Genomic DNA, 12,286 nt, shown 5'->3' with positions numbered 1-12,286 from the left:
CACACAGAGGGCTCTGCCCACACCTCTTTTGTGGATGTATTGCTGGGGTGTGGGAGGGTGCAGGAATCATCTGTAGGCAGCTCTTTGCCCAAATACAGAAGAAGGACACAGCTTGGGGGTGTCCAACAAGAAGTCCAGGAGTTCCCACACAATGTTTGGAATTTTTTTATCAAAAGAAGCAATTTCTGCCCTGAGGCAGATGTGCACACCTCACCCTTTGGAGTTTATTCCTGCATATCTGGTAGCAGAATTTAAACACAGCACAGATCTACCAAGTGAGAAACCATGAAGAATCCCTTTCATGAGGCAGCAATCCTCAAATCCCATGAAATAGCTCAGTGAAAGCCTCCTGCAGCCAACTGTGCAGATAGTCTCTCTCTGTGGTTTCAGGCAAGTAGGAGCTGTGCAGTTCTCACCCTGTTGAAGTAAATAGAAAAAGCCTCAATGAATAAGTGCAGCCAAGATTTCATCCAGGAATTTGAGTGCTGCTGTGCTTTATAGCTTCCAATCCTGATAACTGAAACATGGACAACCACTTGTTTGGCCATATTTAAAAATAAACTGTTGAAAGGGAACATAAAAGTGTTGCTAAGACCCTTTAGGCATCTCCTTACTTGTGCCATAAAACCAGACACAGAAGAGCAAAAGGATATTTCTAAAGGTTCACACTCTTTCCTTCATACTCAGCAGTAGCTGCTTGGAGGAGCTGCTCCATCAAGTGCTTCAGTCATATTTTGCCAGGAATGGGAAGGTGATTTCTTTGCTGCTGTTGGAAGTGCCCTGTCCCTGCACATTGTTGAATCATTCTTTTGATGAGAACATATTTTCAGGGACCCTGCCTCTTATATAGAGGTGTCTTTTGCTTTTTGGGAAGGCTCACCTATACCATTTGACATCTATTTGCAGCTGAGGGGAAAGTGACCCTGAGCCTCCACCTAGATTTGTACAAAATCCATTTCTAGCTCCTTTGCTTGTGCTCTTCATCAAGAGTAAAAAACTGTTCCATATTTAGTTTTATGATATTTTCTCTACAGAAATGTATCCAAGTCAAAACTTCTCAGAGAGGTGAGAACATTGCTATATCTGAATCTTGAGCAAAACTCGATAACTTACCTTAAATATTTTCCTTTGGCACACCATTTTTAAAATATATCTAACAAGGAAAACACATCCAGACACATTTGTGATATTGGAGAGCATTTAACTTTGGAGCAATTTATTTAGGGAGGTGTTTATGTTGTTCCAGTCTCTATAGGCACATGTTCAACAAAAAGTTTGAGACATGAAGCAGAGATCAGCTCCTGTGATTTTGTGTGTCACACAAGATCCAGCTGCATGGTTTAAAAGTATCCTATTCTTAGGCTCTACATCTGTGTCACCCTTGCCAGACAAAAAAAGGGTTGCACATGAAAAGAGTTGGCACACACACACTGTGAATCAAATGGGTTGGGGCCTGAGAGAGACAGAATACTTTATTTCTGAATTCATTTTTTATATACTTTTCCTTGTTTGTTATATACTTTCCCATCTCCTGTGCTTTCATTGCACACCACAAAGTGTTTTCCTTTAATTTCTTCAATTTTGAGAACTACTGCATGGACATGAAAATTTTGGAATAATTTGGCAATATTTGTGTCATTCTTACAAAAAAGGTAGCTCCAGTCCAACTCTATTAATTTCCTTTTCCGTAGTCAAGCACGTAATTCATGAGAATAACACTCAGATGCAGTCCATGAGAAGTCTGTAAGTATGCCAGGGAAGGGGATGGTCTCTCTTAGGTGGCCTCTTTAGTTTGGAATAGATTCCTCATTTTAGTACTGCAAGTAATTTTAACATGTGAGTTTTGTTGTGTCATTAGGGGTGATCCAAACCAAGAAAATCTGACCTGAGGAAAAAAATTTCTAAAATACTTTCTTGGAACAAATTTTTTTCCTGCCTTTCCTGCTTACGTTCAGGAGCTGCAATTGTCCCACCCTCCAATCTTCCTGTGTAGACAGAATCACTGGGGCTTGTCAGAGTTCCTCCCAGGTCTTGGCTGTGCAGCTGGGAACTGGGCAGCTCCACCTGAGGCTCTGTGGGATGTCAGCATCCTTGCCTGGACCCAGGGAGCCAAGACCCTCTCTGAGGCAGAACTTGCAAGCTTCTCCCTTTTTGGAGTCCCTGGGTGGTGTCCAAGCTCAGGGTGTGCCCCCTCTCCATCCCTCCATCCAGGGCTGGCTGCCAGCGCCGCTCACGGCACAGCCACCCTGCCTCCAAGCAGAAGTCCCAGTTGGACCCTGCCTCCAAGCAGAAGTCCCAGCTGCCAAGAGCCCGTGGCAGACACGGCTGTCTGGGCTGGCCCAGCCCTACAGACCCAGAGAGAGGGGCCCTGCTTTTGTGTAGACTGCCCAGAATCCAGGCAGGGTTTGCTTGTTTCTTTTGGTGAAAGCTTGAATGAATAAGACTTTTCAAACAGAAACTTTGCAGGAGTAGAAACAAAAGATTTTCCCATGAAGTATAGTTCTGTCAGGAATACTCCTGGCCGTGTTTTCTATGACTAGGGTAGCCTCTAGAGTGAACAAGGTGTTTCTTGTCAAAGAATGCAGACAGAATCTAGGATATGGAGGAATGAGCACCCCTCACTGGTGTTTCCTATTAGCCACTACAGCAATCTGTACTATCTTTCTCACCTCCCACAGATTTTTGAGAGATAAACTAATCCCATCATTATAGAGCCTGACCAGTCCAGACCAGGTGCCCCTAAGAGCAAGGAGTTGGTCTGAGGATTCTTTCTCATCCTCAAAGGTTTGCAATGCAAACTTTTCATAATTGTGCTGATCTTCAAAGAAGGGATGTGAAAATCCATGATGGGGATGTCAAGTCCCAAGAGTTGATATTTTAAAAAATATATCATTTGCCAGGACTGCCAGCTGCTGGCCAGACCCTGAATTAGCTGCCTTCCTCAAACAGAGATGTCCCACATCTGCCGAATAAAACGCTCCTTTTGTGCACATTTTCACAGCTGAGGTTTGAACTAAATGCCTTGTGGTCTGCAGACATCAGTTTCACAAAGACAGCCAAAAAGTTTCTTGCTCTGGACTAGACAGGCAGGAAACTAAAACCTTTCTCAGCTGGAAGCATTCTTTGCCTATCTCACAACATCCCTTCCAATCATATAAAAATCTTTGAAGGAGAACATCTCTCTGCAATCCTTCACAGAGTGAATCTGCTCAGGAAGGCATATTTTGGGGAAGGAGCCAGATTTGCTTGGTGGTCCTGGCTTTTGGCATCCACCATGACTCAGTAGGGAAGAGAGAATAAATAAAATACTATTAAGAGGTACAACAATGTTACCAAATGAGATTGTGCCTTTCCCAATTAGAGTTGTTTTTTCTATCTCCATATGTTGCATATTACAGAGCCCTTTTGTTGGTAAACATATCCATGGCTCTCTGCAGGGGTGCCAGGGCCACTCACCAGCAACTTGGAGACTGAAATTGTGCATGACGTCTGAAATGCCATGCAGAGAAGGTCTTGTTTCCATGTGTACTCTGCTATAGCACAGAGAGGCTCTGAGAATCTGGGAGCTGTGGCCTCTTCCATAGGTAACTCTCCCTAAGAGAAATGAGGGAGGTTGGGAATAGCCTTAGTGATTTTTGTTTCTTTGTGTAGTAGATCCACAGTAATAATACAGCAACTAAAGAATTTCCAAATGCCCCGAGCTCTGAAACTTACCCTGTGGCAGCAGTACATTTGTGAGTCAGGCAGTGCCATTGCAGTTTGTAGCTGACAGATGAAGAAGCAAAGAGATTTTACCCAGCACTTAGATACAGGAGATGGTAACTCACTGTGCATCAGCTGAGCTGTGTCTGTGCTTCTGCTCTCAGCCCACGGCAGATCCAGCTTAACTCTTTCTCTATGGACCAAGTAGAGTTGTTACCTGGTCTTTGGTGGCAGACTTCGAGGTTCTAAACACATGTACAGGCAGTACTGGGGCTTAGTTATTCCATGATTATCTGCATATGATGGCAACTCACTTTTGTGCTAAGCTTTGAAATGGCAGTTTGCTGGCAGACCATGCAATAAAATTCCCAAATCCTGGTTCTTGGAGCTGTGCTTTAAGAGCTGGCCTGTCAGTTCATTTAATGCTGCAGCAAGCCAGGCACAACTTTCTAACAAAGCTTGAGCATGAACCACAGGAGAGTGAATTTTCTAGTGTAGGTACAGTATGGGCTTTGAAATAGGATCTCTTTCTGACTCCAGCTGTTTCTTCATTAGCTGGGTAAAAGCTGATGGGCACCAGAAAATTTCTTGTCATCTATTTCTCCATTAATTCCTTCACATGTGTGTGGTTCAAGAGTGATGTAAATCATCATCTCCCTCAGTCTATTTATCTGTTTCTTCAACAGGCTCTCATGGTAACCAACAACTACTGTATTTAAGGAATGCACTGTACCACACCTACTCGGTACAGCTCTTTGCAATGGAATAGTGCAAGAAAGAGGGAAAGAGAGAGACAGGAAAATAGAAAGACAAAAAGAGTGAGAAAGAGATGAAGGTAAAAAAAAAGATAGAACCTCATGTCCTTTATCAGGAAAAGGGAAAGATTAGATTTGTTTCTGCAGTGACTATGAATACCAGATCAGCTAACTGCAGTTTAGGAGGTCTTTCTATATGGTCTACCCAGTCCCAGTTATTTTAATTCTCTGTTGCCAGCTGGCCTCTGCAGAAATCTATTCAGGGTTCAATTCTAAACAGTAATGTTTGGGAAAAACACAATCTAAAACAGACAGATCTGTATGTGTTTAGGTTTTGCTTTCTTTCCACTTTTAAATATTAAAAATTGACTCCAGCTGTGGGGTAAAGTAACGCCCAACCTATAAAGACACCGACAAATAAATCACAATGCAATTTGCTGTGCATTTTCTGAGGTCTAAACACCAGCTCTTGAAAGGAATTTTCCATTATTACATCCTGGGAAGATATCTTAACTACCAGCAACTTGTTTGACTTTTATATTTCTTGAAAGTCATCCCATTCCAGCAGGGCCAAAGCCTGCCATTACTTCTCTGTCACATATCCCAGGAGTTACCTGAGCCATCGGATGCTGCTGAGGACACATGCAAAGCTCCCCTAGCTCTATCTAGCATGCTGTTAAGCAGAATGGTTATCTTCTGGCTATATTCCTCTTTTTGCAAGGGTAAATCGCTGCCTGACTGGTCACCCCCCTCAGCTAATCAGTTCTTGTTTGTGTCTCCCTCTTTGCTGTGGCAAGTTTAGGCAGCTTTGCCTGAAGCTAAAGCTTTTATTACTGCTCATCCTAAAGTCACTGAAGAGCAGAAAGTTTTCCATTTCATCGGGGCACTGCCCAGAAAAGTCAACTCCTGAATTCTGATCCAGCTTACCCTGGCATATTTTGTGGCTCACAGCAATCACTCCTGCCTATCCTACATTTCTTCCTCAAAAGAGCATAAATATTTAGTGTTTGAGAAAGGAAGAAGACAGAAAATCCCTCCAAAAGGCACCACACTTCTCTTTTTCAGGGAGCAACCATTAATCCACAGAGTCCTACATAGCTGGAATAATAATCTAGAAATAGCTCTGCTGTTGATATAACATTTTTAAATTAATAAATTAACTTACAATTGAAAAAATCTGGCTTTGAACCAAAACCCCTTGAACGATCCTATTTCAATTAGTTACAAAACATCAAAAAAAAAGAAAGTTTCTGGCCAAAAGTTTGCAGTGTAAATTTTGTTGTGGGGAAAAATAAGTTAAGTAAAAATTCCTGACCAGTTGTGCTTTCCATGGCATTTCACTGGTGCTTACTCCAGATTTGCCAGCTGGTCTCCCCTTGAGAGCCGGCGTGGGGAATGCCTGCCCCACCAGGCAGGGGGTTTAAGAGGTTCCTGCTGTTCTCTGCCTCCAGCTGTGCTACTGCTGCCTCTGTGCCACTGGCTCCTTGTTTTGTGTAGTTTTCTTCTGGACCAGATCAGCAAGAAATACAAAGAAAAGCCTCTGCTAAAACATGTTTTTGTATCTACTGGATCAGTTCCCTGATGCAGCCGAAGCATTTTCGTTGTTCTGATGAGGGCAATGGGAATGAGATTGCTGTGGAGCATCTTGCACATCTGCCTGGTCACTGGAGGAACCCTGAAATGCAACTTTCCTTTTAAAACATGTTACTGGGCCCACAAACTGGTTTTGCTCCAACCCCTTTGTCATCCCTGTGCAAGCACACAGAGATTCACTCCTGGGCAGTGTCAGACCATTCTTCAGAGCACCATCCTCCCCCCCGTGCAGGTGAATTTTTTTGTTGTATCTTACCCTCAGGAGGAGTGTTAAGACCTCTTCATCACCTGGAAATCACAAAAGGAGAAACAAGAGCATGTTATTAAGCTGAATAGAAACTGCACCCATAAGAATAAGGTAACTATGAAAAACCTTAAGGGTCCAAAGCTGTTGTCAACAGCAAGAGTTGCAAAAATGCCCAAACAAACCAAAAACATTTCAGTGAACGAAGCTGATGCAGAAGGTGAAGAAATCCTACCAAAAAGACTGGAAAATGCAAAATTTTAAAAGGATGCACAGTGCTTTTAATAGTAACGAGGGGACAGTGTGTTAGAACAAAGCAGGGGGGGTGTATATGAGGTTTATTGTGATAAGTTAGATATTTCATGCAGGACAGTTTAATAAAATTTGGAAGACAAAAAGAATTATCAAAAGCAAACAATAACCAGAAGCAATTGACTCCAAATTGTGACAATATGACAGAGTTAAGAGAGATAAAAATACCTGCCCTTGAAAAGGGTGAGAGGTGGAGAGAGGGTCTGGAAGGGTCTCTGGTTTACAATTTAAAGAGCTTTGCAAAAATTTAAAATTATTCAAATAAATGCACATATTTAGGAGGACCTAGAGAAAAAGTGTTATAAGAAACAGGAGCATGAAATTCTCAAGAACACATCATGTTAAAGTAATGTACTTTCCCTCTTTGAAAAGGAAAAGGGGTAGTAGATGTGATGTGTCTCAGCTTCAATAATATTTTTTTACATTTTTCTGATGTTCTCATGCAGAAAGGCCTAGCTGAAACTGGGAAGGGTGCACAAATACTTGGAAAATGTAATTAAAAAGGTACTTGGAAATTAGTTCTTAATAATTTCCTGACAAACAGGAATAGTTGCATACGTGATGTTTCATAGAAATCTGTCCTAGGCTTGGTACCATCCTGCATTTTCATAAATGACTTGAATGATAGAAGACCAAACATACTTGTGAAACTCACACATGACCACCACATTGGCAGGCTTTTGGGGGGGGGGGGCGCAGGAGAGGAATTTAAAATGATCTTGATAAATTTAAGAAACAGTCTGAAAGCAATTAGGTGAAATTCAATAAGGACAAGCACAAAGTCCTAGACTCAGGATGGGAAAAATCTATCACATAAAGACAAAATAAATGCAGGAATGTCTCTTTCCAAAAATAAGGCAATTTTTGAAGCAGAAAGGAATCAAAATTGCAGTCCAATTTTTGTGAATCCTGTGGGCATTGAGAGTATCAGGTAATAAATGACCACTCCTTAAGACTTAAGCCTTAACTTTTCACCTCCAGGAAAGATCACAGAAGTTCTCACATTGCCATTTCCTAAAAGACTGGGAAGGGGCAGTAGGCTGGCTTTGCTCTTCCCTGATGTTGAGACTCTTCCCTACTGCACTATTGCCATAAGCTAAGGTGCATTTGGAAAACCTAGGAGGAAAGAATGAGGAAAAATAAATGCCTTTTGTTTGCTCTGTAAATACCAGTATCTCAATATTGTGATCCTCTTGATTTTCCTGACTGACAATATCCTGCTTGCATGGAGTTAAATCAAAGCAGGCTGCTAGTGAGAAGCTAGCAGGAAATGAAACAATGTAGGGCCATAAGTAAGTATAAATATAGGAGGTCCCATCATGGAGAACACTGAGACTCACTGAGGAAGCAATGGAACAGATCCATGAGACCCAGCCCTTCCCTGGGCTCTGAGTGTGCACGAGGTTTGTCACTGAAGAGAGATTTTGTGTCCTGGTGGGGAGGCACGACAGCCACCCCAAGAAATCTTTGTTGTGTGCCAGCTTTGCATTCATCCCAGCATAAATCAAAAGGAAAGCAGCAGGCCAGGGGTAGCCTGGTGGGGAAGGAAATTTGGGCAGGGGCCCTGGAAGGAGCTGCTGCAGGACAGGCCATCCCCAGGGAGGGGACAGGCACCTGTCCTCTGCCTGTGCAGTGAGGAGGGAGTAGCTGCTGCTCTCATCTCCACTGCTCTGCTGCCCAGCGAGAATGAAGAGCTGAAGCTTCCTTTTAGTGGTGTTATTGATCTTGATTCCCTCAGACTTGTTTATAGTGTCAGCATTTTAAATATTCTTCCACAGATCAAGGCAAACTCAGCTTTTAGAGCAGCAGGAGGGAGACACGGGAGGCTTTCTCTGCAGAGCAGGATGCACTGCCTACGGCTTCCTCCACTCCCTGGGGACTGGGTGTCCTCTGCCTCCCCCACTTTGTGTGGTGGGGCTCTGCATCTGCTGTGGTTTAAAAAAAACCCCAAAACATTCTGGTGGCTATGCAGGGCGTAGGCATTTCAGAGACCTTGGGAGTTCAGTGGGTGTAGGAGATAGCGTGTATGTCCTACACAGGCCAGCAGAGAGAAAGGGAGAGATGGTGCAGCACTGGAAAAACTGAGCAAGTGACAAATGTTCTCTCTCTAAGCAAATGAGTAAGCAATAAAAGAAAATAAATACAAATTCACTGGTTTCACTCAGAGGCAGCTTTTGCTGGCTTTGGTGTGCATGCTTGCTCCTGGGCACTGGAGCCTCCAGCACCATGCATTTTTAATGATGTCTCCACAGGCACACAGACGAATTTTGAGAAGATCAGTGAGACTCATGGGTTGCTACTGTCTCCTTTGCAACCTATAAGAAATTGGTGGCAATTCTGCAAACAAGCCAAAGTTCTCAATATTAATATGCCACTTGGAGCCACTGTTGTTAGCAATAACACCCACTTTTCCAAGGATGCCACTTGATTAAAATAAAAGCTTCCATCAAGCCCCCAAAGAATCTCAGTATTAAATACAGCTACATTGCAAGCACTGGCATATTTTTTCCTTGTCATTATGCTTTGATGACAACATAGAGAAAATATTTTACCTTCTATTAATTTCTCTGGGTTTGATTACATTATTAGTCCCATAAAGACTGTCAACTGCCCCTAGAGAGAACCAGGCTCATGACAAGATGACTGGCTGATATGAGTGAGCTGTGGCTGTGTGGTCAGATGTGATGGTGTCAAACCAGTATTTGTTGCCTGAAGAGAGACACTATTGCAGAGGAAACTCTTTCCTGTGCAGAGGTGTTTAAATCTAATTCAAGCACTTAAGATTTTGCAGGTGGGTGATTTTCACCCTGTGTGTATTTACCTTCTTTCCTGCTGATACCAGCTGAAGAGAGATAATTGCTGTAAGCTCCAAAGTATCAAAGTGGATTGGAGGGGGAAACATCTCCTGAGGCTGTGGAACCCACAGCCCTGCAGAGCAGCATTGTTGGTGATGGGGACGCCTGCACCCAGTGAGCACTGCAAGGATCAGTGATCCTGAGCAATGCTCAGGACATCAAGCAAGGCCCACAAGGCTGCAGCAATGCTTGCAGCCTGGCAAAGAGACACTGAATCCATATCAGGTATAAAGGGAATACATTTTACTTGCAGTTGTGGGTGGGACAGCACTGAAATATAACCACCAGCCTTTCTTACAGCACCCCTTTCTGGGTCCAGCTTTTCCACCATAAACACAAATATATTGCCCGTCCTAGCTGCAAAACGTAAGTCCAGATGTAGGAGTTGTGGTATCAAATGCTATGGAATTTATGTTTCCTAAATTCTTCAGCTAAAATCATGGTTGTGTTCCAAGACCATGCTGTCTCTAGAGGTATGGACTTCAGGCTGTGGTGCTTTTGCTGCCAACTCTAAAAGAAAAAGGAAGGATAAATTAATCTCTTATGTGCTGAGAATGTGTTCAGCGAGCCACCTAGCTTGGAAGGGGTTTATGAAAAGGCTCAGTTCTACAAATATTTATGGCTATATTACTGTGCTATTGCTCTAACACAAAATGTGGGCTTCCTATCAATTACCTAGGAGAGAGAAAAAAATCCTAAACCAGGATCTTAACTCTAGATTCTCTTTTTTCTTTTGAGGAGTAAGTAATTGCAAAGAACTTTGGCTTTGTTCGTTCAGGTCTAAATCAGTTGTAGCCAATTAAAGTTTATGTAAGGGAAAAAAAATTACCAATGAGACCAAGCAGATCAGATAATCTCTTAGTCTCCCTGTGGACAGGGTGAGGTCAGTTCTTGCTTTAACTTTGTACCATACTGGTTGCATAGTATTATTATTGTTGTTTCCATAATGTCTTTTTCCTCCTGCTGGATGCACTCACACAGCAAGGTGCTGAGTACATCTAGGTGATTTTCAGTGTTCTTTCCATGCTCCCCTGCTTTGGCTCCTCTGTCCCTCACCACACTGTTCTTAGATGATCCTTTGTCACATGCAAATGATCAATTTTTTGTAAAGCTGAGATCTTGTGATTTTGAAGTATCTGCTTTTGCCTGTGGGAAATCATTAAGCACACTGGTCAGCTAAAGAGCTGGGGGAATGTCAGTATTTGTTGGTGTACACCTTATAAATCATAAAGTAACTCAGAGCTGCAGGAGTGTGTAAGTGCCTGCACTACCTAGGTAAAGGTTGCAGCTGAGATCCCTGCTCACCCTTGGAGGTATTCAGTGTGAGTTTCCCATCCTCTGCAGGGACAGACATCCTGTTTAGGATCAGCTGTGTTGATGGAAAAGAAGCAGCACCTGCTCATGCCCTCCATCCCTGTGGCTTGCTCCTGGGGATGCAGGTGAATATGCTTTGGAGCCTGACCTGGGGATTGGCTCAGGCCAGCAATTTTAACTGCCTTAAGTCATACAGTAGGATTTGGGCTTGCCTGCTTGGAAGGACAGGGATGCTAATGTCCCCTTGGGTGCTTACAGAGGGGAGGACAGCAACCACAGCTGCTCCCAGAAAGGCAGGCTGCAGCCTTGAATCTGACAAGTTCACTGGCTGAATGGAATCCATTTAAAGCTGCCACAATTAATGCAGATGCAGAACAGATGTGATGTCTCACCTGGCATTTCATGGTTGCATCAAACAGAATTTGAAGCACATGAAAAAAGAGCTTGCACCTTGCTTGCACTGGCATCTTTGGACACTCTTGCAGTACTTAGAACTGAGCCCAACATGAATGTTGTTTGTTGGTCTTGAAACTGGAACGAGGCATTAGTGGGATAGTTTTCACTGGAAGTTACATCATGTTAGAACACGTTGCTGGAGACTCCTGGTGACTACAACCACAGTGTCACTTCCTGCCATAAACAAGGCCTGGCAGACAGCTGTGGGGAGGCCAGGCATCATCGGGCTGGGCTGATCTTGCTCTTGTTTGCAGCTCCTTGGGCAGTGGGTGACTCAGCTGCAGCCAGGACAGGGCTGAGCCCCAGCCTCAGCATCATTCCAGTGACATGGTGCAGGCATGCTCTGCTTGCTGCTGTAAGTGCCAACAAGCTTTTTGTTTGGTTGGTGGTTTTGCTTTTGATTTTAACAGCCTATAAAGACATAGATCATGCTTTCTTTTTTAACAATCTCAAAACAAGCAAAATCACCCCTCTTCTAAAAACTTTGCCTATGAAATCTCGAGTAAATTCAAAGTTTTTGTCTACGATTATTCTCCACTGAATAAAGAAGAAGCATAAACTGTGAGTAAGAGGTCTTGTAGGGCTACAATACTTGAGCCATCCCTTTGGGAGCTTTCTCAATTTAAAAACAACTCCCTTTTAATTCTCTCGTGGTGATTATCACACACATTTTATTGAGAAGCAGCTCAGACTGAACCACTTCAAAGACAACACTACATTTGCAAAGGAAGGAATTTCTCTCTGACAGTTCAGCAGCATCAGCAGGTCCTGGGAAATATGCAAGCATCACAAGACAGTGTGCTACACATGGGGAATCCTAAACAAAAAACTGCTTATAATGAGATTGCACACAGAGAGCTCACATGATTCTGCAGCAGCTGCTTTCAATGCCTTGGAGCACTGAAATAAACTGCTCAGAGCAAAGAGAAGTTGCTCTTGGGCTTCACGTGAAAATTATTATTAGGGAAAATAATTATCATTTTGCATGTTTGTACAGTAGTGTCCCAATCAGTGTTGCCAGAATGCAAAGTTTTAACAATACCTAACACCAAGTG

The sequence above is a fragment of the Serinus canaria genome, chromosome 2 (assembly GCF_022539315.1).
Source record: "Serinus canaria isolate serCan28SL12 chromosome 2, serCan2020, whole genome shotgun sequence".
NCBI classification, from domain to species: domain Eukaryota; kingdom Metazoa; phylum Chordata; class Aves; order Passeriformes; family Fringillidae; genus Serinus; species Serinus canaria.
Note: the sequence above shows the minus strand (reverse complement) of the source record.